The following is a 27555-nucleotide window of genomic DNA, read 5'->3' on the forward strand; positions in this document are numbered from 1 at the left end:
TTTTCCCCCGTGCATTGTATATACGCCCATCACTCTATGGCTATCTATCTTTCCATTGCACACTAAGTAATACACTCTCTATTATGTGCCTTGAGCTTCCTTCAGCTTCTCCAAGTTGTGTGTGTTTTCCTGCAACCCTAATTCCAACAATGGGTATCAGAGCAGGTTACGTCTTCCCAAGTTTAGTCGCCAGCAGCTCCGGCACATGCCTGCTCACTTTCTCCGATTTTAGTGAGTTTTTGCGAGCGTTCGCAGGTCGACAAAAATTTTGGAAGAGCTCGTTGTTTTTTAATTTTTGATTGGGCTCATTTCGGCCTCCGTTTTAGGTCTGCACAGGTAATTTTGTCATTTTGTTTAGAATTTATGTCAGCGTCAAATACTACATAACAGGTCCCATCCAGTGTACTACAGGTTGTGGTATATAGCACGTGATGGTCTCACTTAGTTTCTCTTCATTTTTGGTAGTTTTCACATCAGGTGCAGGCATTTTTCATGGTTGATAACAACACATATGTGTTCAAGATGTTTAATGCTGAGGACAGGTTGGATGGGGACGATTACCCTATGTGGGCTTACATGAAGTAACATGTTCTTCTGTCAAAGGGCGTCTAGAATATTGTGCAGGGCATTGATGTATGTCTTGGTTCTGAGGACGTAGGCGATATTGAGGATGTTGCAGGTCTTGCTGCAAGCATTGCTGCTGTAAGAGTTGTTTTGCCTACGGCAGGACAAGCTCATTGGCATGTAAAGGATTCGCAAGCTCATGCATTGATTGTGTTGTATGTGAAGTGCACCATTACTCCTCACATTCGTTCATCAGAATTTGCAAAATAGGCTTGGGATATTCTGGCTGGTCTTTATGCAAGCCACAATGAGGAAAAAATTTCATTGCTGCATAAAGAGCTGGAGTCGAAGATTATGCATGAGGAAGATGGTATGGACACTTTCCTTGCTGGTGTCAAGGATATGAATGAGAAAATTATTTCTACAGGTGAAGGCATTTCAAATAGTTCCCTTGTGCAGACTGTTCTTGATGCCTTATCAGATTCTTACCAGACTTTTGCTACTACTTGGAGACTTGTGACCCAAGTAAAACCTAAAGTTGTCAAGTTTGATGCATTATGCACATTGCTATTGTTGCAAGAGTTACTTTCTAGATAAAACAGGACTAGGCAACATGCAGTTGAACAGGCTTTTATTGCTTCTCAAAGAAAGGGTGGTAATAGCAATGCAGCCACTTCTTATGGTTCTGCTGCAAGTGGCAAAACTTCTGTTTCTAATGCTTCTGCTGGCACCATTTGTCTATAAATTTTGGTGATAAGGGCAAAAAGAATATGCATTGCCATTATTGTAAATCTAATGATCACTTGATCAAGCAGTTTCCTAAGTTGAAGACCAAAGATGCTAAGAAGAAAGAGGATGGTTCCACTGCAAATGCTGGCTCCACAACAAATGCAGCCATTGTTGAGTCTTATGTAAGAGGAAAATTTGATGTTGATGTTGATGCAGAATGGGCTTTTAGTGCAGCGTGCACTTACAATCCTGTTGTCCATGATACATGCATGTTAGTTGCTACAGATTTACATGTGTGTTATTTTGACAGTCGTGCTACAAAGCACATTACCTCTTTTGAGTCTATCCCTCGTGGGAATTCAGTCACTTGCACCAACAATGCCTCTTATCTGGTTCAGGGAGTTGGAAAGATTATGCTTACTGCTGCAAATGGCAATTCTTTCACACTGGTTGATGCACTTTATGTACCTGGGATCAAGAAGAATCTTTTGTTTGTATCTGTACTTGCTAGACTTGGACTTGTAGTCAAATTTGTGGATGACAGATGTACAATTCATGATCTCAGTTTTGGTGATTAAATTGTTGCATCTGGCCTTTGGTGCTATGGGCTATATAAGCTCACTTTGTATGACAAGTGGGGATAAAATTTTGCAGATGCAGCTGCAGATTCAAGGGCTATTTCAGATGCAAAACTTTGGCATGCACGTTTTGGTCATCTGAATTTTGCCAGTTTGCTGTGTTTGCCGCCTCTTGAAACACCTAGCCTGTCAAACATGTTTGTGAAGGCTGTATTTTGGGTAAGATGCAACGTTCAAAGTTTCCAAAGGATGGTTCAGTTAAGGCCACATGCAGGTTGTAGCTTGTGCATAGTGATGTTTGTGGGCCCATGCAAACTCCGTTCTTGTGGGCAATTACCTTTACTTCGTGATTTTCATTGATGATTACTCTAGGCATGCATGGGTATTTCAACTTAAACTGAAGTCAAAAGCTTTTATGTGCTTTAAAAAATTTCTGGCTATGGCTAAAAATGTCTCGAAATGTACTATGGGCACCCTCCGTTCTGATCGAGGGGGGGAGTATTCGTCTCATAAAATTAATGCATTTTTGGCTAGTCCTGGAATAAAACACCAATGTATAGTGCCTTATACGCCTCAACAAAATGGTGTTGCTAAGAGGAAAAACAGGTCACTTTCGGAAATGGCATGATGTATGGTCAAAATTCAAGCTTTGCCACATTCATTTTGTCTTGAGGCCATCATATATGCCACTTATGTACTTAATAGGTGTCCTACAAAATATTTGCATTCTATTACTCCATATGAAGCATGGCATGATAGAAAGCCTTCTATTGAGCACATGCGTGTTTTTGGTTGTTTGGCATATGCTCGAAATGTACTATGGGCACCCTCCATTCTGATCGAGGGGGGGAGTATACGTCTCATAAAATTAATGCATTTTTGGCTAGTCCTGGAATAAAACACCAATGTATAGTGCCTTATACGCCTCAGCAAAATGGTGTTACTGAGAGGAAAAATAGGTCACTTTCGGAAATGGCATGATGTATGGTCAAAATTCAAGCTTTGCCACATTCATTTTGGCTTGAAGCCATCATATCTGCCACTTATGTACTTAATAGGTGTCCTACAAAAGCTTTGCATTCTATTACTCCATATGAAGCATGGCATGATAGAAAGCCTTCTATTGAGCACATGCGTGTTTTTGGTTGTTTGGCATATGCTTTGGTGCCACAAACACATCACAAAAAATTGGATGATAACGCTATCAAATGTATTTTTGTTGGTTATAGTGCTGAAAGCAAAGGTTACAGGTTGTATCATCCGCAAACAAAGCGTATTCTGGTTTCACAGGATGTAGTGTTTGTGGAAGATTCTGTTCATCCCTTGTTGCCATGTACTAGAGACAGTAATGTAAGCTCACAGGACATTTATAACACTTTGTTGCCTCTTTTCAGTGGTGTAAGTTCGAATGTAAATTCCAATGAGGCAAATGTACATCGTATGGGGTTTTCTGAAAATGTTACAGATCAGCCTATTATTGATGCAGATGTACATGATGTACTTGATGAGGAAAGGGCTGAAAATGAGCAGGCTAGAGGTATGCCAAAATGGCTGGTGCATACATTGCGTGACAATAAATTGGATGCACCTTTGTCTAGTTGTACTCGTTCAGGCTCTCACCATGCATCTTATGCATTAGATTGTTATGCTTTGACTGTGTCTAGCTTACATGATGTTGAGGAACCTCTCTCTTTTGATGAAGCAAAGAATTCAAAAAATTGGATGGCTCCCATGCAATCAGAATATGATGCACTTATAGAAAATGATACATGGACTTTATGTGATTTGCCTTTTGGAAAAAATTCCATTGGTACAAAGTGGGTTTACAAGTTGAAACACAAGCCGGATGGTGAGATTGATCGCCATAAGGCTTGACTTGTTGCAAAGGGTTATGCATAGTAAAAAGGCATAGATTATGAAGAGACTTTTGCTGCCACTTGTGATATGACTACCGTATGGTTTCTATGTGTATTGGTAGCTCATTTTGGTTGGGATGTATATCAATCAGACATTGTTACTGCTTTGTTGAATGGTGACATATTTGAGGAGTTTATGTAACGCAACCTCGCGGTCTTGTCATTAAGAAAGGACAAGAGGAAAAAGTGTGCAGATGTAAGAAGGCTTTGTATGGGTTGAAACAATCTCCTTGTGCTTGGTATGAGAAAGCTGACACTCATTTGGTTGAACAAGGCTTTCGTGACAGTCCAACAGAAAGCACATTGTATGTAAAGCATGAGGGTGATGTACTTCTCATAGTGGTTCTTTATGTAGATGATTTGCTGATTACTAGACCAAATGAGAGACATATTGCTGAATTTAAGGTTGATTTGAATGCTACTTTCAAGATGAAAGATTTGGGATTGTTGCATCATTACTTGGGTATACAGGTTAAGCAGTGTGGTGGACGTGGTATTGCCTTGTGATAGAAAAATTACATAGAGACATTGCTATGTAAGTTTGAACTTGAGCATTGCAAACCTATTGCCACTCCCATGGAAACAAGTTTGAAGTTGAGTCTACATGATGCTGGTGATCCTGTTGATGTCACTCTTTACCAAACTGTTGTTGGCTGCCTCATTTATGTATGCAACACGAGGCCGGATATTCAGTTTGCAGTCTCACAGGTCAGCACATTTATGCATAGCCCAAGGTCTAAGCATTGGCAGGCTGTCAAGAGGATTTTCCACTACCTTAGTGGCACTTTACATCTTGGCTTGTTTTATCCAAAGGGGGGATCATTGCTGCCAGACTTACATGCTTTTTCAGACTCAGATTGGGCTGGTTGTTTTGACACAAGAGTGTCCACAAGTGGTTTTTGTTTCATGCTTGGAAGTTCATGTATATCATGGTTGAGCAAGAAGCAACCTACTGTGGCCACTTCTAGTTGTTAGGTTGAGTACAAGGTAGCCCTCACAGCTATGAGTGAGTGTGTATGGCTCAGACACCTTATGCCTGATTTGGATGTTGGAAAATACACTGCCAACACTATCTACACTGACAGTCAGAGTGCATTGGCAGTTGTGAGAAACCTAGTTTTTCATGCTCGCACAAAGCACATTGAGGTGCATTACCACTATGTCAGGGAGAGGCTCTCAGCAGGAGAGATCACCTAGGCTTATGTGCCAACACAGAACAACCTTGCAGATCCTTTCACAAAGGCATTGTCTCGTGAGAAGCTCAAAGCTTTCCACAAAGCTTTGGGCTTACTCACCTTTGTGGACTGATCATGTCCTCAGGGCATGATACTTCCCTTTAGTTGTGTGCCAGCTCTCGTTCACCACATCAATTCAGGGGGGATTTGTTACCATATACATGTGATAGTGGTACGTGTGAACACACTAGGACCGCCGGGGTAGTGATACATGTGGTAGTGATACGTGTGAACACACTAGGACCGCCGGGGCATTTTTTCCCTCTTTAGGAGGTTTTTTCCCCCGTGCATTGTATATACGCCCATCACTCTAGGTGTATCTATCTCTCCATTGCACACTAAGTAATACACTCTCTATTGTGTGCCTTGAGCTTCCTTCATCTTCTCCAAGCTGTGTGTGTTTTCCTGCAACCCTAATTTCAACAGACGAGCCATCTAGACCCACTGACTCAACACCTTAAGCTAGACTACACTTCCAAGCAGAAAACTAGCCCTTCATACAATCTTCACCTATCAGCCCAAATTTTCCACTTTGAAGCACTTTTGCTCTACAAAAAATCACATAATGCATACATTCGTACTAATCTGATGCCATAAGCAGTTCTAACATAAATCATAGATTTTTAAAAGTTCACAAATACAAGCAAAATTTTGTTTTTCATCTTGTGCCCGCAAAACGGCGCGACACCATCCTATGAGAGAGATAGTCAAGTATCGAGAGAGACACACAAAGTTCGATACTTAGCGATGGTTGTTCAAAAACCATCATATTTGTCGTGAGCAATTCAACTCACTAAATGGAACACTACAAGCGATAAGTCTATAAGACAAATGAGTATTATATTAAAAATTAATTTGGGTTATTGATTTATCTAATTAATTTTGTAGTTAATTGGTGTAGAGCCAAGGAACTACAACGTATGCAACTATACAGCTCAAGATGAGGAAGAGGAAGATTAGGATAGACAAAAACTTGTTATGTAATCCTCTTTTACAAGTGCAAATGTGGCACAAAAAAAAATATCATATTTTGTTTATAAAACTCATTTGATTATTTGGCTTCATTTGTAATTTTTTCAAAGTATTGTTCTATTCTGCTTCAATTTATAAAGGTAAAGTATGAGTTATCATTCGAATATATTTTTTACAATTTTCAAAAAACAATTGATATTTTTTAATGTTTTATGCAGGTCAAAAATAAAGATTCTCATTTGAGCCATCCAAATAAGCATCTTTCTTTTTTAAAAGATGTATAGCGGTAATAAGTGCGATAATGCAATGGACGCACTAATAGTCACGGATATATTATCGCAGCTATTACCGCGCTTATTATCGAAAAAACATTCCGGCACCTATTTCCGCCACTATTACCACACAAAAAAAAATTCTCTCTCCATTTTCCTTTGTTAAACTATGAAAATACTGATGGTTTTGAAGTTTTTCTCTTGTAGTGTAAGCTGCACTTAAATGTCATGTTTCTCATGTCATATGTCATACATTGAAATGGGTTCTAAATCCGTAGTCTTTTCCAATTCTAGTACACTATATGTACTTTCTTTTGAGCATCAGCCTCACATTTTCATTTGCATGAAAGGTTGCTAGAACTAGACTCTCTCTCTCTCTCTCTCTCTCTCTCTCTCTCTCTCTCTCACAGTGCCACTATTGGAAAGCTAGTGAGTACGGCCTTGTTATTATTGGTCATTAGAAGAGAAAAGGAGGAAAGAAACATTAGGTTGCACAACTAGAGCTAGAGACCGTCGACACGAGCTGTAGAGTATTAAGAGGGTCGAGACCGAGTACGTACTGTTGCAACAATTAGCAACAATAGTAGGCACATCGCTTCGAGTTGATAAGATGTTTCATGTGTTGTTGTTGTCGTTGGCGCTCATCATATTCATGAGTCTGCCATTACTTGGTTGTGGTGCGGGTTCTGCCTGCGAGTAGCCGCATGGTGCAACTGTTTTAGCTAGCACAACGTGCAAGGCACATATAAGCGGTTTTTTATGGCCACACAGACTTGGCGAGGCCGGGTGCCACCCAGCCTAACCAAGTCTGTGGGCAATGGTTAAAAATTGGGGTGCTTACCCACGTGTAGGTGTAGGTGGCTGGCACAGCCAGTCACCTACACGTGGGTGCTTACCCACGTGTAGATGTAGGTGACTGGCACAGCCAGCCACACAATTTTGGCCGCGGGGGGGGGGGGGGGGGGACAACGCATTGATTCAAGATATATATATATATATATATAGCTTCTCACATCATGCAAGCATGAGCATGCACATAGCACAACGGTAGAGACACAGCCTCTCAACACCTAGGTTTCGAGTTTAATACCCATGTGGGTTGCATTGACCGACATTTTGGTCAGCCGGGTTTTGCCTATTGAGCATGACTAGCAATCGGCTAGGGTTTGCTTGCCATGATCGCAAGCACCCCGATATCTAACCAACAATGTATTGACAGTAACGACACCCTCGCCTCTTGCGTTTCCCCGTTGGACGGTGTCAACGCCTTTGAAAGCCTCTCTCAGAACAACTACTGAATTTGTCTTCTTCAACGTCCAGCTTGTGGAACTCATCAAGAATGTCGATACTGTGGGTGCAAGGTCTTTGCTCTTTTAAATTGGTTATACCTTGCTGGCCCATTTCCAAATGAACTTTCATCATTGGAAAGGAGTGGACATTGGAGTGTTCCCAAAGAGCATTTTTCTAAACAAATAGAAAACAATTGCTTATTTCAAACTAGGGCTAAACTTTGCAAGTTTTCTTGAAAAGTATAACTGAAAATATGAAAAACTTTGTCATGGTGGCCATGGTGATGCCTACGCATGGCTCTTTCCTCACGGTACGCGGCTCTTGCCCAACCATGTAACATGGCTAATATTTTGGAAGGGACAAGAACCTCCCCCCTGTGGGTCCAAAGAAAATTTGAAAAAATTTGGAGGTTTCGCGAATTGCAAAAAGAAAATGCAGCAGGTTTTGTGTGAACAATAGGAGTATCATATGATTGGGAGGCACATATGATTGTGTGAACACTAGGAGTATCATATGATTAGCAGGACATTGTATCATATGATTGGGAGGCACAAATGCATATCAAATACACAAATTTAGCATTGTACAAGAGGCCATAGAATTAGAGTGGCATGAGAATAGTCGTCATGAGAAGTTTGACTATTCTCATGACTGTTTTGTTAATGTTGCGAAAAGCTTTAAAGCTTGTGGTGATAGCAATTCTTCGTCCCATGTTGGCAAGTAGTGGGCACCTCTAAAAAATCCCTCACCTTTGGTTGTGTTGAGCACAAGCAGGGCTATTACTATAATCCCTAGTTGGTGCAATATCATCTTCTTGAACTCCCACCCCTCAATTATTGAAGACTCTACTTAAGTTGGAAAAGAATATTAGGCTGCACAAGCTGCAGGAGCTGGAGAACGTCGACATGAGCTGTAGTATTGAGGTGGTCGAGGCCGAGTACGTTTGGTTGTGTTGAGCACAAGCAGGGCTATTACTATATCCCTAGTTGGTGCTTCTTGACCTCCCACCCCTATTATGCGGGTCGCCGCCGTGAGAACTCACCGCTCATTAGAAGACAACAGTTGGAAAGCTATATTAGTCTGCAGAAGTTGCAGGAGCTGGAGATCGTCAACATGAGCTGTAGTATTGAGATGGTCGAGGCCCAGTACGTACTGCAGCAGCTCGGCCAGCAGGCGCAGCGCCTGCGGTTGATAAGATATTTGTATAATAATCATGTGTGGATTATGCTTCTGCCTGCTCTCATCATATTCATGAGTTTGCCTTTGGCGGGCTGCGGTGCGGCTTCCGCCGGCAATCAGCAGCCCGATGATGCAGTTGCTTTAGCCGGCACAAAGCGCAGATTTCCAGGGAACGTAGGGGCTTTCTACGGCCACGCAGACTTGACCAGGCTGCTGGATGTGGGTGCCTGTATTAACAGCAGCGACAAGCTCGTTTCCTACGTTCCCCCGCTGGACGGCACCAACAAAATTAATAGCCTCTGTCAAAAATACTACTTCATGAAATTCGTCTTCTTCGACCTTCAGCTTGTGAAACTTAAGAATGTCGACCCCGTGGGTGGCTCTTTCCAGGTATTTATACCGAGCTCTTTGCCAGCGTATGTGCATGAGTGTGGGCTATATTATATTAACTCGGGGCCCCTCTTTTAATATTTAACTGATACCGAATTGCAGGCCGAATTCCAAATGGTCTTTCATTGGCTTGATTTCGTGAATGAGTTCTCAAATGCAACAGATGTGGATGGGACTTGCAGTTTTCTCTGCGATAACAACCCTCAATCGCAGGCGTGTTGTGACAATGTTTGGGTGCCCCCCCTTCGTCTAGAGGGTTGCGATTTACATGGAATCGAATCTTCTACTCCTGTGCCATCCAGGATCACCTTGATGGGTAACACATCTCTCACAATGGAGCAATGCATCACAGAATGCATCAATGTCACAGACTGAGCATCATTGCTATTGGAGGAGACTATGGTATCTTAACATAGATGCCACATGTGCAAGTCAAATGGACTTTCGTAACTTTCCATTTGATGTGCAAAGTCTCACTGTCGATATTCTCAACCCCTATGCAAGCAGAACTTGGTTTCAACTTTCAAAAGGTTTTCTCAAACATAATGTTGGTGAGGGAATCAACAGTGTCAATCTCGCTCCAGGTATATCCCTACTACCAATTAGTAAACTCTTAACCTTTCATTTGGACACTAGAGACAATCATTAAGAGGTCAATGGGTCCAACTCAGTGAAGTTATTAAGTGTTACCACAAGGATGAATGTTTAAGTGTCACACCTTAGAGTTAGTGTATTGCTATGACAACCTTCTTTTTTTGCTCGGGGTGGTGGGGTTGGAGGGGGGCGGGGGGTGCTTGGGAGGTGGTTGTTCAAGTGCTCTCTCTCTCTCTCTCTCTCTCTCTCTGACACACACACACATGTATGATTTTGTTAAGTTTTTAATGTATGCGTTTGCTTTATGTAGATAGCAAGATATCTGGATGGTATATTAAGAACATTGCAGTATCAGGCACTTGTGGCATAGCCCAGACATGGCAGCAAACATTCTTAACTCAAGATAGCTTATTGTTTGAGCTACAAGATTCACATAAAGGATACACAAGTCAACATAATCATATACTCCGTGCATTCTCTGAAGAGAACCTAAATTGTGTGACTGTAGAGGGCATTGCCAACAACACCAATAAAGACATACGTCCAAGTTCGCTAGACATGAATATGTATTGGACTATTCGAACCAACATGTATATTGAGAGAGTGAATTCTACCCTTGAGGAGTATAACCAATGTGTGCAAAGCAAAGGCAAGGATTTCACATGGAACATGACAATCTTTGATGAAGATTTTGTGAAGATAGCAAGCAACTCTGCTTCCCGATTCTCCACCTCTCTAGAGAATATTGAGCGGTCTTTCAATCTTTTAAATCTTCACAAAAATGAAACTACTAGTAAGATATGGTTTCCGTGTGCTATTAGAGCAGTTGCCAACCTAACAACACCTGGAATACGAGTTACCATCCTTGTCCAAAGATACAGGACGTAAGTATCTCATCTCAAGAAAGTTCTCTCACCAATTAGTTATTTTATACTATGTTAGCACCTTCTCTATGCAATCATGATCGTGTATGAGTAGACACACACACACACACACACATACACACGCACACACACACAGACAGAGAGAGAGAGAGGGAGGGAGATAAAGATGTACACATACTCTCCATCTCCATACTTATGGAAGTATGTAAGTGTGAATGTGTATGTAAATACATTGATATATGCATGCATATACATGAAAAGACGCATCATGCATACAAACATATTCAAGAGGGTTTGAACTATATCGTTGTATGTCTGTTTATAAGATAAACACTCAAAAAAAAAAAATGTACATGCATATATGTAAGCACACAAAAATATGCTTCTACATGCATATAATTGACATTTGCAACATTTGCATATAATGTGTGTCTTTATAAAGGATATATTCAATATAACTAAATATCACATTGAGAATGCCAACACATATAAACATCTACAAATCATTTATTTGTGTACAATTTTAAAGTAGCTCTCTCTCTCTCTCTCTCTCTCTCTCTCTCCACACACACACACACACAGCTACACACAAATTGCATAAACTTCACTTCTCTATAGCTATCTTATCAGCATGCTTATGATACGATCATTTTCATCCAATATCATGTTGATATGGTTTACTTACTTGCAGGTTCTACTTTGTAAAGCTTATACTTCCAACAGTAGCATGTGTCGCTTTCTCATTCACGGCTTTTGCACTTCAACCACAAGATTTGTTAGGGCGTCTTACTGTTGTGGTGCCCTCTGCAATTGCCTTAACGGCCTTGCAAGGTCTTGTAGTGGCCACTGACATGCCTGCTGTGGCTTACATTGCTCCTTCCACCTTCATTATCCTTATTTCATACTTTTTTCAATTATCAACTGCGTATGAAAGTATTCTGGTAAAATGGTAAGACGATCTGAGTGGCATTTTTATGGATAGTATTGAAGAAAAATAAATTTACTAAACATCTATGTGACACATATAGCATAAATGTGCATATTTAGTCTATATGTGTGAATACCTATGCACATCCATACACACATTCACATCATATGCACATACACACACACAAGCACATGCATGCACACACACTTATACTCATGTTTTTTTCTTGGGCTATCTAGCGACTATGTGTATCCTCAGATCTTAAGTGTATTATCAGTTAATCTACAAGTTTTGTCATCTCAAAATTATAAGAGATCACTTTCCGAAAATAATCCATTGCATATACATACAATGTAGTATCACCATGTCATCTAGGAATTTGAAAACTAATTTGAGATCCTTAGGAGCCATGCACACTTGTGCACCCCCCAAGACTACTTGGAATACCTGGTACATTAAAATTTCCATACATGGGGGATACATCGGGGGCAAGGGGAACGGGGGGTGTATATGTGCGATGCACATGCTGTTTTGTCTTTAGAAAAATAACGACCTCATCTGGTGTGACTCAGGATGTGTACCCGTGAAAGGGTAAAATGCTTCAAGAGAGGAAAATCAAGATCTCCACCATCAAAAGGACAAGCACCGATTATGCAGACAGAGTCAACGGGTTCCTTCTTCACTTCAAAGGAAGTAATTTATATCAATCAAATGAGTGCCACCCGCATATTTGACCTCATTTTTATGTGTGTGTCTGGACTCCTATACATAGTGGCTATTTTTTTATGTACTTACCTTCCTTACCATAAGAGTGAACACTTTAAGAGTGAAAATCAATCTAGATCAATAAGCATCTGGCCCACTCCCTCATCATAAGAATCATCATCTATTTTACTTATAGCACTCTTTACTATTTCTAACATATCATGTATATAAGGGAACACAACCTTTAAAGTTACTATCATGTGAAATCTGCTCAAACCTAGTTTTTATCTTCCCTGGTGTAAGTCAAACAACATTCAATTCTTTACAATATTGGTCATTAGAAATCAAATTTGACTATGTAAAGTGTGTTGGAGCTGTATATGGCTCACTCTACTCAACTTGGTCTCACCTATATATATGTATCTTATCCTCAATATGAATCAGTCTTTGAGAGTGTACATGATTCTCTCTCTCTCTCTCTCTCTCTCTCTCTCTCTCTCTCTCTCTCTCTCTCTCTCTCTCTCTCTCTCTCTCTCTCTCTCTCTCTCTCTCCATTTGAACATGATATCGGAGTGAGAACGATGACGTGATGATTCAACTCATGGTGAAGAAACAGAGTATGTGTATGCGGTTCACTTGTAAGATTCATAATTGGTGCAAATTCTATTTTTAAGGATTGATTCTTGTTCATAGTGATTGTTTTGTGTTAAGAGGCACTATAAGAGGAAAATTCAAAAACCGCTAGCATTGCCACGGATTAATAAAGGAAAATGGAAAGACAAAATATTGCGTGTGTGGCAGTAATAGTGGCAAAGGACGCGGTAGTGGTTTAACAACAATATACACGATAATAGGTATGGTAATATAGAGCCACAATTATTATTGAATATATTACTGCAAATATTACCTCGCATATTATTGTGCATATTACCTTGCATATTATCACGTATATTACCGCCATAAGGATTTTGAAAAATAAAGATGCTCATATGGTCCATCCAATTTGGATGGCCTAGATGAACATCTTTATTGCTGACCTACATAATGGTCTATGATTGTCTTCTTCAAGCACATAGTTCACATCAACAAATAGTGGTCGCTTCTTCTTAGTACTCTTCTTTTACAAGGGGAGCTCTATTAAGTTTTTATACTCATCTTTGACATTGAAGAGTGAGTCAAAACAACTAGTACTTTAGCAGCTTAGCAATTGATGATTGACTTAAGAACCTCTGTGCATGATCATTAATTCTAGTACTAGGAGAAAACCTATAATCTTTAAGATAATTATCGTACGTATTTGACACTTTGTAGCATTGCAATTTCCATTGCCATGTTTGTGCCAATTTCCTCATACAAGCTAATTTTCTCCTTAATATAAGCATGCATTTCAGCACGTTTGGTCTCAGACAAGTTTGAACACATGTGGTTGCTCCTTGCCTCCAAGCTGCCTAGGGAAAATAACACTTTTAATTTAAAAATACTTGTACCTGCTCTTGAGATCCAAAAAAGCATCCAACTCTTTTGCACTTATATGATTTGATCTCTTGGTAGAATCAAAGGTCCTCTCTATTTGTTGTTGCATATTGAATATTTTTGGATCTCCCCTTTAGTGGATTGCATATGGGACCTACTTCTCTACCTCACTGGGATATTTTGTGTGTGCTTGCTGACGTCCATTTGGATTCTCAATGATTATGGATTTTGCTCATTATGAAATCTATGATAGGTAGATATAGATGTACAAATAGATTGAATTATCATTCATGAAGGTCACACATGACCTATGGGACTGAAAACAAAACATTACAAAGTTCCTTCTGAATGAAGGGATTGTGAGATACATCTCAATTAATGAGCAAGGGTAAAGGGAAGATAAGATTAAATGAACAAAACCTAAGAAGGGGTAGGTGAGGGGGGAGCTGGTTTGGGAGTTCAAAACTCCTAGATAATTGCTTTACATTCTCGCTAAGCTGAGCATTTTCCTATTGTGTGTGCTTATCACATCTTTTGGAGTTCTTACCTCTTCTGTTTGAATTCGGTGGGTGTTAGGACTTCTGCAAACCAAAATTTAGTGTCCTTGAGAAGCCTTAAATTCTCAAGGAGTTTGATTTGATCCGCCTTAGTGTTGAAAGTGAGGATTGCATGGTTGGTGTGATGTTCGTGTAAGAGAGGTGATTGTGGCTGACCCCATTGTACCATGTGGGATGTTGTTTGGATGTGAGCAAAGGAATCATGGAACATTGAAGGAGATATCTTCTTGGCATTGCCGTTCACGTGGCATGGACACTACATGGTCCTCAACCTTACCAAAGATGATATCTTGCACTTGGATCTTGACCTCCTTTATGAGGGTGGTATCTACTTCCACCTTTGTGTTATTGAGCTTGAGGTCCCCCTTCCCTTTCTAGTCGCATGGAATCCCACTAATGTGAACATTGATGACAATATCCTCTTGGCATTATCATTCAGGTAGCATGGACACTACGCACTCTTCAACGTTACGATAGATTATATCGTACACTTGGGTTTTGACCTCCTTTGTGAAGGTGGTCTCTACTTCCAACTTTGTATTATTAAGATTTATTTCCATATGTTCCATCTCTTCCTTTTTGTGGTTGTCCATTGTGCTGAGTCGAGTCTCGATGGCGATGAGTCTATGCTTCAGTTCCTCATTCTCCTTGTGAAGCTTCTCGACTTCATTTTGAATGGTTGTTATGCTCCTTGTCTTTGGGGGTGTTTCCACGACCCCAGAGAATGTAGACTTGCCTTGAGATGAGGCTCGAGTGGCCATGATCATCATAGGCTTCCTATGAAGAGACTCAAAGCATCACTGCTAGAGAGTCATGGGCAGCTTGAACAGAGTCAAATTTGGTGTTCAAGACGAGTCTGAGAGTTGAGGACACCTCAAGCAGAGTCAAGGTCAGGCTCGTTGGACAAAGTTGAGGTTGTGGTGGGTAGTTCGAACAACCTCAAAATCATCAGAATGATTAGATGTGTGGGCAAGGCAGTGTTGGTTGGGAGGATAAGGCTATGTTAATGCTCTCCCACAAGGTAGACCCTCGCCCAGGGGGAGGCTCAGGACAACGCAAGAAATACATGTCTAGGGTTGCAATGTTGCATAGAGAGAGAGAGAGAGAGAGAGAGAGAGAGAGAGAGAGAGAGAGAGAGAGAGAGAGAGAGAGAGGGAGAGGTAGATAGAATTTTATTAGCCATCTATCTCCCTCTTTTTCTACACTAATCTCTACATAATCTACACACCTAGATAGAGAGGGTGTAGAGAGAGAGGACATATAGAGAGATAGATAGAGATGGTGTATCTACACCTAATCTCTCTATCTACACTCTCTATTTCTACTTTCCATGTATCCTCCCTCTCTACCTAGTCTAGACACCCTCTCTATCTACTCTATCCACACCTCTCTCTACAACCTAATCTCTTCCTAAATCATAACCTTATCTGTTTACTCTCTACCTAATCTCTATCTCTATCCTCTCTCTACCCTCTAAACATAGACAGAGGTAAATTTATATGCTCTCTCTATCTATCTCTACACTCTATGTATCCTCTCTCTCTCTCTCTCTCTCTCTCTCTCTCTCTCTCTCTCTCTCTCTCTCTCTCTCTCTCTTATATATATATATATATATATATATATATATATATATATATATATATATATATATATATATATATATATATGGAGAGACCCTCTCTACTCATATCTACATCCTCATCTCTCTCTAGTCTTCCTATACACCCTAACCTCTATCTACATCTCTCTCTACCTAATCTCTATCCCTTATCCCTTTTTTTATCTCTCTACATCTAATCTCTCTATTTACACTCTCTCTTCTTTTACTCTCTATGTGTCCTCCCTCTCTACCTAATCTCTACATCCTCTCTACCTACTCTATCAACACCTCTCTAAACCCTAATCTCTTCCTAGATCCTAACCTTATCTATGTACCCTCTACTTAATCTCTATCTACACTCTCTACATATCCTCCCCCTTTACCTAATCTACCTAAACTCTACACCCTCTCTATCTACTCTATCCACACCTCTCTCTACATCCTAATCTCTTCCTAAATCCTAATCTTATCTATCTACTCTCTAACTAATCTCTATATTTACCCTCTCTCTACTATCTAAACATAGAGAGTGTTAAACAGAGGGAAATCTCTACACTCTCTAGTCCCTCTTTCTATCTCTACACTCTATTTATCCTCTGTATCTCTCTATGTTCTCCCTCTATCTATTCTATCCACACCTCTCTCTAAACCCTAATCTCTTCCTAAATCCTAACCTTATTTGTCTACCCTCTACTTTGTCTCTATCTACACTCTCTATGTATCCTCCCTCTGTACCTAATCTACCTAAACTCTGCACTCTCTTTACCTGCTCTATCCACATCTCTCTCTCTGCTCCCTAATCTTTTCCTAAATCCTAATATTATCTATCTAGTCTCTAGCTAATCTCTATATCTACCCTCTAAACATAGAGAGAGCACCAAATAGAGGTAAACCTCTACACTCTCTCTAGTCCCTCTATCTATCTCTACACTCTACATGTCCTCCATCTCTCTATCTACATCCTAACCTCTTTCTACTCTCCAGCCTCTACATCCTAACCTTTATCCACACCTCTCTCTCTACCTAATCTCTATCTCTACACATTCTCTACGTACTCTCTACCAAATAGCTAGAGGTAAACCTCTACACTCTCTCTAGTCCCTCTATCTATCTCGACACTCTATGTGTCCTCCATCTCTCTATCTACACCCTCTATCTACATCCTAACCTCTTTCTACTCTCCAACCTCTACATCCTAACCTTTATCCACACCTCTCTCTCTACCTAATCTCTATCTCTACACATTCTCTACGTACTCTCTACCTAATTTACTTAATTTCTACACCCTCTCTATCTACTCTATTCGCACCTCTCTCTACACCCTAATCTTTTTCTAGATCCTAATCTTATCTATCTAATCTCTTTATCTATCATCTCTCTACTCACTCTATCCCCTAATCTTGAATCTCTCTATTTCTACTGTCTACGTATTCTCCCTCTCTACCTAATCTACCTTATCTCTACCCCCACTCTATTTACTCCATGTACACCTCTCTACACTCTAATCTATTTCTAAATCCTAACCTTATCTATCTACTCTCTACCTAATCTCTATCTTCACCCTCTCTATCGCCTAATCTTGACTCTCTCTCCACATAGTCTCTATCTCTATATCTTCTATCTACTCTCTCAGATATAACAATCTCTCTCTACTCTCTCTCTATCTCCACTCTCTCTACACCCTCTATCCCTCTTTTTCCCTCTCTAATCTTTCTTCTTCTCTCTCTCATCCAATCTACACTATTTTAACACTTCTCCTCCCTCTAATCTCTCTTCTCCCATCTCCTCTTTCCCTCTCTTTCTTTTCCTCTCTTCCACCCTCTAATTCCACATACACTAAATTGATTTTCTCTCTCTATAATCTCTCTCTAAACCCTTTTTTTAATGTACAATTTATCATACTCTATCATTTTTTCTTTTTTTCTTTTTTTAGTGTTAAATACATAATGTTTAATTTTTTTCTCTTTTTGTCTCTCTATTTTTCTTTCTCTAATTTAGCATACACATCTTTCACACATCAATTCACTGTAAGTTAACACTAATTTAACATTAAACATACAATAAATTTAATGTGTTGGTGTGATGTTTAATTTGAATTTTTGTCTCTCTACTTAAACATCTATTTAACATTAATAATGAAATCTACGCTAATCTCTACATTAACATTAATTTAACATTAACCATTAAATCTACACTAATCACTCTTTCTCCCTCTCTTTTCCTCTCCCTTTTTTCTCTCTCCCTAATTACACATTAATCAAGCAAGCAAGTATCTACGAGCTAATCACATGCCTACAGCAAACAATCAAACAAGCAAAGTGAGGTCAACCAAGCAAGCAAGAAGCACCTACACCAAACATGAAAGAGGTACATATGTGGCATATCTATGTTTGGCAATTGCAATGTATTGTTTGAAATTTTAAGCTTGTGTTGATTATATATTTGAATGTGGCTACTTAGGTCAATTTCTATAATAAATCCGCTCACTGGGTCTATGCTAGATGACAAGTAGCAATAAGGGCTCATGTGGTGTCCATCCCATTACCCACGGGCCGTTTGTGCCCCGTCACCATGCACATGGCCGTATAAGGAGCCGTTCCGTGGTTCCATGCGCCACGGAGCGACTTTTGGAAATTTGACCACACGGGGCCACGAAATGGATCTTTATGCTACCATGTGCACGGTGGCGGGGCACAAAAGGCCCGTGAGGGTCACCTATGGCAAGAGAAAATCATGTTAGTGTGAAAATGGCTTGTGACACACATGGATGAAGATGAAACTTTTCTCAAGTTGATAGCTATATTAGTTTCAAGGATACATCGAGACCTGCAATGCACATTGCTAAGATAGCCTTTCTACAAGCTCATTAAATGCATCTTGAACTAGGCTCCTTAAAGATGGTTTTTATCTTATTTGATTGTTATTCCTTGCCCGAAGCAAAGGTAGCAATACCCTAAAAGGTTTCTGGCCCCTTTCTCACCAAAACTATGGATTAGTACCTCTCTGTTTACAAGAATACATTTGTGGGAATTTAGGGCTATAGGATACTCGACCAAAATAGAGCTTCACTCTCTACACTTGTACATATCCACTGAAGCATAGTCTGTATACTCACTGTGGATGACTCAGACCATCTCTTCATTGGCTTTCAAAACATTCCGCAAAGTCTCACCATTGATATTCTCAACCCCTATGCAAGCAGAACTTGGTTTCAACTTACAAAAGGTTTTCTCAAACAAAATGTTGGTGAGGGTATTGAAACAGTGTCAACCTTGCTCTAGGTATATTCCTACTCATAACCTTCTCAAACAAAATGTTGGTGAGGGTATTGAAACAGTGTCAACCTTGCTCTAGGTATATTCCTACTCATAACCTTTCATTTGGACACTAGAGAATAATTAAGTAATACCACAAGGATGAACGTTATGAGCCCACAACCTTATTTATCTTTTATGTTGTTTTTTCTTGTTTTTTGGCACAAGAGCGGGAGAGAGAGAGAGAGAGAGAGAGAGAGAGAGAGAGAGAGAGAGAGAGAGAGAGAGAGAGAGAGAGAGAGAGAGAGAGAGAGAGAATGCAATTGTATCCATATCGATGGGCATTGATTATGTTATGTTTTTAATGTATGCATTTTCTTTATCTAGATAGAAAGATATATGGATGGCATATTAAGAATAATGTAGTATCGGGCACTTGTGGCATAACCCAGACATTGCAGCAAACATTCTTAACTCAAGATAGTTTATTGTTTGAGCTACAAGATTCACATAAAGGATACGCAAGCCAACATGATTATATACTCGATGCATTCTCTAAAGAGAACCTAAATTGTGTAGCTGTAGAGGGAATTGTCAACAACACCAACAAAGTCATGCCAAGTTCGCTAGAAATGGATTTGTATTGGACTATATGTGCCAATATGTATATTGAGAGAGTGAATTCTACCCTTGAGGAGTATAACCAATGCGTGCAAAGCAATGGCAAGGAATTCACATGGAACATGACAATCTTTGATGAAGATTTTGTGACAATAGCAAGCAACTTCACTTCCCGATTCTTCACCTCTACAAAGAATATTGACCGGTCTTTGAATCTTTCAAATCTTCACAAAAATGAAACTACTTTTCCATGTGCTATTAGAGCAGTTGCAGACCTAACAACACCTGGAATACGAGTTACCATCCTTGTCCAAGGATACAGGACATAAGTATCTCAACTCAAGAAAGTTCTGTCACCAATTAGTCATTTTATACTATGTTAGCACCTTCTCTATACAAGCACGATCCTGTATGAATAGAGAGAGAGAGAGAGAGAGAGAGGGAGAGAGAAGGAGAGAGAGAGGGAGATAAAGACGTACACAAAATCTCCCTCTCCATACTTACTTATGAAAGTACGTAAGTGTGAATGTGTATGTAGATACATTGATATATTCATGCATATACATGAAAAGACGCATCATGCATATTAACATATTCAAGAGGGTTTGAACTACATTGTCGTATATGTATTTATCAGATAAACACTCAAAACGCAAATAAGTACATGCATATATATGAGCACACACACATATAATTCTACATGCATATCATTGAGATTTGAGAGGATTAACCATATTATAATGTGTGTCTTTCTAAGCATATATTCAATACATCTCAATCTCACATTGCAAATGCTAACACATATAAACATCTACACATTTATTTGTGTACACTTTTAAAGTAGCTCTCCATCTCTCTCTCTCTCTCTCTCTCTCTCTCTCTCTCTCTCTCTCTCTCTCTCTCTCAAAACACACACACACACACACACACACGCATAGAGCCACACACAATTTGCGTAAAATTCCCTTCTCTATAGCTATCTTAGCAGCATGCTTATGATACAACCATTGACATCCAATTTCATGTTGACATGGTTTACTTACTTGCAGGTTCTACTTTGTAAAGCTTATACTTACAACAATAGCATGTGTCGCTTTCTCCTTCACGGCTTTTGGGCTTCAACCACAAGATTTGTTAGGGCGTCTTACTGTTGTAGGGCCCTCTGCAATTGCATTAACGTCCTTGCAAGGTCTTGTAGTGGCCACTGGCATGCCCCTGTGGCTTACATTGCTCCTTCCACCTTCATTATCGTTATTTCATACTTTTTTCAATTATCACTTTTGTATGAAAGTATTCTGGTGAAATGGTAGGACAATTTGAGTGGCATTTTTATGGATAGTATGGAAGCAAAATAAAGTTAGTAAACATGTATGTAACACATCTAGCATAAATGTGAACATTTTGTCTATATGTGTGAATACCTATGCACATCGATACACGCATTCACATCATATGCACGCTTACACACACACACACACACACGTACATAAGCACATGCATGCACACACACTTGTACTAATTTTTTTTCTTGGGATATCTAGCAAATATATGTATCGTCAAATCTTAATTGTCTCATTAGTTAATCTGCAAGTTTTGTCATCTCAAAATTATAGGAGACTCTTCAAAAATAGCCCATTGAATATACATATAATGTAGTATCACCATGTCATCTAGGAATTTGAAAACAAATTTGAGATCCTTAGGAGGCATGTACACTTGTGCACCCCCAAGACTACTTGAAATACCCCTAATGGTACATTGATATTTTCATACATGGGGGATACATTGAAGGAAAGGGGAACGGGGAGTGTATATGTGAGATGCACATGATATTTTGTCTTTAAAAAAATAACTACCTCATCTGGTCTGACTCAAGATGTGTACCCATGAAAGAGGAGAATCAAGATCTCCAACACCAAAAGAACATGCACCAAATATGGGGGAAAATCCAACGGGTTCCTTCTCCATTGTAAAGAAAGTACATAATATCAATCAATGAATTCCACCGCATATTTGATGTCAGTTTTATGTGTGTGTCTAGACTCCTATACATAGTGACTATTTTTTTATGTACTTACCTTCCTTACCATAAGAGCGAACACTTTAAGAGTGAAAATAAATCTAGATCAATAAGTACCTATTTTATTTATACTCTTTACTATTTCTCACATATATAGTATATAAGGGAACACAACCTTTAAAGTTACTATCATGTGAAATTTGCTCAAACCTAGTTTTTGTCTTGCTTGGTGTATTTCATTCAATTGGACTTCGTAAACTATGTTGGATCGGAGCTATATATGGCTCACTCTACTCAAATTGGTCTCACCTATATATATGTATCTTATCTTCAATATAGATCAGTCTTTGAGTGTCTACATGGTGTGTCTCTCTCCTCCTCCTCCTCCTCCTCCTCTCTCTCTCTCTCTCTCTCTCTCTCTCTCTCTCTCTCTCTCTTTTAATTTAGTCAACATGATATCAAAGTGAGAACAATCATGCGGCGATTCAACTCATGGTGAAGAAACAGAGCATGTGTATGCGGTTTGCTTGCAAGATTCATAATTGGTGCAAGTTCTATTTTTAAGGATTGATCTTGTTTGAAGTGATTGTTCAAACCTAGTTTTTGTCTTGCTTGGTGTATTTCATTCAATTGGACTTCGTAAACTATGTTGGATCGGAGCTATATATGGCTCACTCTACTCAACTTGGTCTCACCTATATATATGTATCTTATCTTCAATATAGATCAGTCTTTGAGTGTCTACATGGTGTGTCTCTCTCTCTCCTCCTCCTCCTCCTCCTCTCTCTCTCTCTCTCTCTCTCTTTTTATTTAGTCAACATGATATCAAAGTGAGAACAATCATGCGGCGATTCAACTCATGGTGAAGAAACAGAGCATGTGTATGCGGTTTGCTTGTAAGATTCATAATTGGTGCAAGTTCTATTTTTAAGGATTGATCTTGTTTGAAGTGATTGTTTTGTGTTAAGAGGAGCATAATTAGTGTTTTGTATAACGTTTATTGCTCATCCATGTGGTGCATCGCTGATTACGTTTACTTGTTGATTTGTATTTTGACACCCTCAACTTTATCTCAATTTTTTTAAGGGTCTTCTGCTCAAATCACTATGAAAATCTATAAGTGTTACCGTTGTCGAGAAATTTGCCGTCTTGCCAGGAAAGCACCGGGCTTATGGCTGTGAGAGTTTGAAGAGAAACTCAACAAAAACTATAATGAAGAGTTTAAACCATAGATGCCATGAAGACTGGGCTTGGAAAGAAGTGCAATCAAAGAAGACTCACTCTTTCTCTCTTGCATTCACACACACAAAGAAAGAACGCAAAAGAGAATGTCAAAACAATACGAAGATGAAAACATCAAGGCTATGGTCATATCGTATCATGGGTAATATGAAAGGGTTAACGGATGAGTTAATGGCATTCAATCTTGGCTGACCAAATAGGCTACGAATTGTTCTTTGAATTGTAGTTTTGTGCTTACCATAATATATAATTTTGTCTAGTGATTGGGATTAATTGTGTGTACAAATCCTCTTGGTTCATAGCAAGATAACTACGCTTACATCAAAAGAAAAATTATAGTCTATGAGAGGTAGTATGATGGGATCCGGTGATAGAAGTATTTCATTGAGCCTTTCAGGGCCAAAGAGAAACACTATACGTTGTTGAAAGTGTATTTTACAGCTAATCCATACGTTAATTCTAATAGATTGTACAGAGTGAAAGCGATAGAAATGAATCATCATGTGGGTTATTCATCTAGGATAGTATGTGAGAAATGTAGATATGAGAGAAGTGAGAGATGAGAAGTTTCCCTCCCAAGCCCTATTCTTGCCCGTAGGCAATAAGGATACTGCGGGGAGAGATGTACCTGTAGAAAAGAGAACCTAGAATTTGCAGAGAGGATGAATTACTAAGAATGAGAGAGATAGGTTTGCTTTAGGAGATGAGATTAGATACATATATATATGTTGGATTAGAGATGAAAAAGAAAACAACAACAAATCAAGAAAACATAAATGTAGAACACATCTTACTTGACAAACCCTTGGCACCATTATTGATGGAGAGAGAAGAAGAATGGATAATTCCACTTTGATTGATACACCAAGTGCAAGACCTTCTTTGATTAGAGTTGATCTTCCAAGGTTAGCTTGTTGCAAGAATGGCTAGTCTCCCTCTAGGAGAAAGTGTAGGCTTGGGCTTATGTTAATGGCTAAGTACAATTAGGCATTACTACTCACTCCCTCAAGAATTCCTCTCATCAATGGCTTGAATGCTTGACCCCTTCCAAGGAAGAAGAAGTCCCCTTTTATAGGTGAAGGGAACCCCCAAGGTTTTACACAAGAAGAGAGGAGCCAGTGTGAACAGGAATTGGAAAAGTTGGAAATGAGCTGTCGATCCCTGCATGATGTGGGCAGACTGGGGTCCAGTATTTTGATCATATCTCCTCAACCGTAGCTCCAAATAAAAAAGTAAAAATATGGGCAGAACTTCAGCTCATTAGCTACGATTTTCATTTTAAAATCATTCTCCAATTCGGATTGGAACCTTGTGTAAAAAAATCATCAAAATAGGGTCCATTTATGGCAGCAAAAGTCTTCATGTGGTCTCCTTAGCCTTGACTTTCATTTAATTCCCAAGGACACCTCATGCCATATGAAAGCATGACATTTCTCCTTGACAAATTTTTGTAACCATGCTTGCAATAATGCATTAAAATAAGTGTATCTTTGAAATCATGCCACCTAGTGTCCCACTAGGATATGATTCCCTCCTAGTAGCTATTTAAAAAGAAATATAAGAAAAGTATAAAAAATACATAGAATATATATATATTGGAGCTCACCCCTAGATATAGGATCTAGCTAGGGTGTGAGATGATAATGAAATAGTAGAAATAAAGATTCAATGCTTTTTGCCCCAAGTTAAAGAGGCGGAGCTATTGATGCTTTTCCCATAGTATTTTCTGATGGTAAAGTAAGAATACATTACCCTTGAGATAAATAATAAGATGAGATAGAAAGATTATTTTTATACTTACATATGCATATGTACATTATAGGAAATATAATTATGTATCTAAAAAGTTACAAGATAACTCTTGTAGCATGTGTTCCCACTATGTACATGTCACAGCACGACATCCACCCCCTCTAAACCTGCACATCCTCCGGCATGTGCCAACCTCATGGTAACTTGTGAAAGCAATTGTATCCCTGTCATCCCATGACCTCCTCCAGGATCATATGGGTAACTCAAAACTTATATTGTACTAAGCATTGAGATTCTCCGCATCTTTTAATTGCTCTCGGATCAGAAGGAATTGTTATATACATCTGTCTCCAAAACATCTGTAACAAATCTCCATTATGCACAAAATCTTCATGACGTAGAGACATAAGTTCCTCATCCTCCTCTTCAAAAAACACATTCCAGGCTCCTGTAATATACTTGAAAGATTTTTGAAACTGCACTTCAACCTTCTGACCAACCTGTAAATCCATATATACCTCTTTCGCATAGAAGTCTGAATCTGCATCTTCATTCTCAAAAGAATCCTCTAGATAGCCTTTCTCAACATCGAGAGAAACCTCAGAAATGTGCATGGTAAACCTCTCATCAATTCTCTCACCTTTTACCAAATACCTCTCCAGCTTTATAGCATAAAACTTTGCATACCTCTCAAATATGGTGTCTAATTCCCTTTCCAAATCATCCTGGTAGGTATGCTCCCGGTCACTTGTAACCGACTGCTCAAAAACCTCCTTGGAGTTAGTCTCTGACACAATCTTCACCCCTTCTCTTTTTGACTCATTGCTCAATAAATTATCTTCAATTGAATCATGTCTCCACTCATCTAGGGAGAACCCTTCTTCATTACATGACTCTGGTGTCAGCATAGAGCTAGCATCCTCTTCTTGCTTCAAGGAATCACCATGTATACCCTTCCTATCCATAGCAGATAGATGCTCACAAACCTGCTTGCAATTTATACCCTGTGACACAAGACCTAAATCCCTTTTATACCTCAGATATTGTTTGCATACTTGCAGGCAACCCTGTATAGTAGACACTTTATGGCAAGAATCTTTATTTGCATCTTCACACAGATAAGAAATATCACCCCAATCACAGACCATATCCCAAGAGGTTTCTTGCTCTTCTACTCTATCCTCTGATGTCACTTCAACCTGTATAGCATAACCAAACACTTCTCTATCTTTGATTTGTGAATCTTGAAGATTCATAGCTTCATCTGCAGAACCCCAATCCTCATGCAGAGAATGTGCATCTGTCATTCCTTTTGTTGGCTCTTTCTTCTTTCCTATTGTAGACTCCTCCATGAGTACTTCAGGTGGAGATGCTCCTTTTGTTGAGGGTGTTTGAGAAGGCATTGAGTCGCTTCTTCCCCACTTGTAGAAGCTCTTTTTGATGGTCCTTCATCAGCATTCTCACGTCTGCGCTTCTCTTCTACAATTGCCTCATTTTGTTGGCATTTTGTAATGTAGGCATGCACTGACAATGAGTCCACTGGATCATTCCATCCTGTTTCTAGATGTATGCAATCACCTGCTTCATGTAGAATCTCTTTTGTAAGCTTTCCCTTTTTAGCTAATTGCATGACATTTGGCCGAATTTGACCATGATGGTCACTCACTTCTTCATCACAAAAATGTTCAATTTTGACTCCATAAGTAGCTGCCTGAACTGAAGAGGTGGCATGCTTGGTTGCCATATCTTCAACTAAGGTTTGCATTCCCCCCTTCCCAAAGTTAGTTCTCAAGGGTAGACCTGTCTCTCTTAAGTGGATTTTACCATCCTTAAAAAACAACATCTTTTGACAAAGCATCACTAAAATCATCACAATCCCTTCTTACATGGTTTGTACTATCACACCAAATACATCTATTAACAAACCTTTCTTTGGGCTGTTGTCTTTGCCTAGGAAGTGTCCCTGATGGTTGGCCTTTTTCTTCAAGCTTTGCAAACTTCACCTTCAAGTCACGCATCCCCTTCACAAGCTCATCTAGCATGGACTCATCAAACTTAGGAGCGATAAAAGTAGGCTTTACCATTTTGTCAGAAGTTGAGGTGGAAGGACTTGTAGTGTTTACTACCATCTTGTCCCTTCTTCTTTGTCGTTTGGCAAGCAGTGAGACAGCACCTTCAACCTCATTCCAGTCGGTCTTTAGTCCTTGCTCAGCATCTTTATCTTCAAGAAGAAGCTCCAAATTTTCTTGAAACTCTTTACCTGCAGCTTGTAAGAAAAGATCTGTCTTCTCTGCATCTAGTGTGGCCCTTTCTGTCCTAGTGAGTTGTGCATAGCGCCGCTCAAATTCCCTAAGTAGCTCTGTTATTGATAGTCCTTGCTTTGGCTTGACTACCCATTCTAAGAATGTCCTTTTGGTCACTCTCTCAGAGTCCTCCATGAAATATTCCTCCTTTAAAGCTACTTTGAGTTCTTCCCAATTTCTCCCATGCCCATCTTTAATTGCCCTAACATGCTCCCTAATTTCTGGAGCAACAACTAGCTCAAAGCTTTGAATCATCTCACCTTCTGACACGCGATGCAGCTCCATCTCCTTTACATACTCGCGTAAGTACTTGGTTACATCTTTGCCATTGAACTGATCCATTCTGTTGACGACCGCTTGTATGGCCTTCGTTGCTGAAATCTCCCTTCTTTCAGTAGCATGTTGTTGTTGCATGAACATTGCAAATGCTTGAAACATTTGCATTGTTGCTGGGTCAAAATGCATACCCTGTTGCTCAACATGATCACCCATGGTTA

At 39.5% G+C, this 27555-nt stretch overlaps 1 pseudogene; it reads left to right on the forward strand.

The window, feature by feature from the left end:
- Positions 1-11556, forward strand: part of LOC147434306 (uncharacterized) — a 60632-nt pseudogene extending 49076 nt beyond the window's left edge.
- The last annotated feature ends 15999 nt before the right edge of the window (positions 11557-27555 follow it).

This window comes from Adiantum capillus-veneris, chromosome 19, assembly GCF_014529385.1.
Source record: "Adiantum capillus-veneris isolate H3 chromosome 19, ASM1452938v2, whole genome shotgun sequence".
NCBI lineage: Eukaryota > Viridiplantae > Streptophyta > Polypodiopsida > Polypodiales > Pteridaceae > Adiantum > Adiantum capillus-veneris.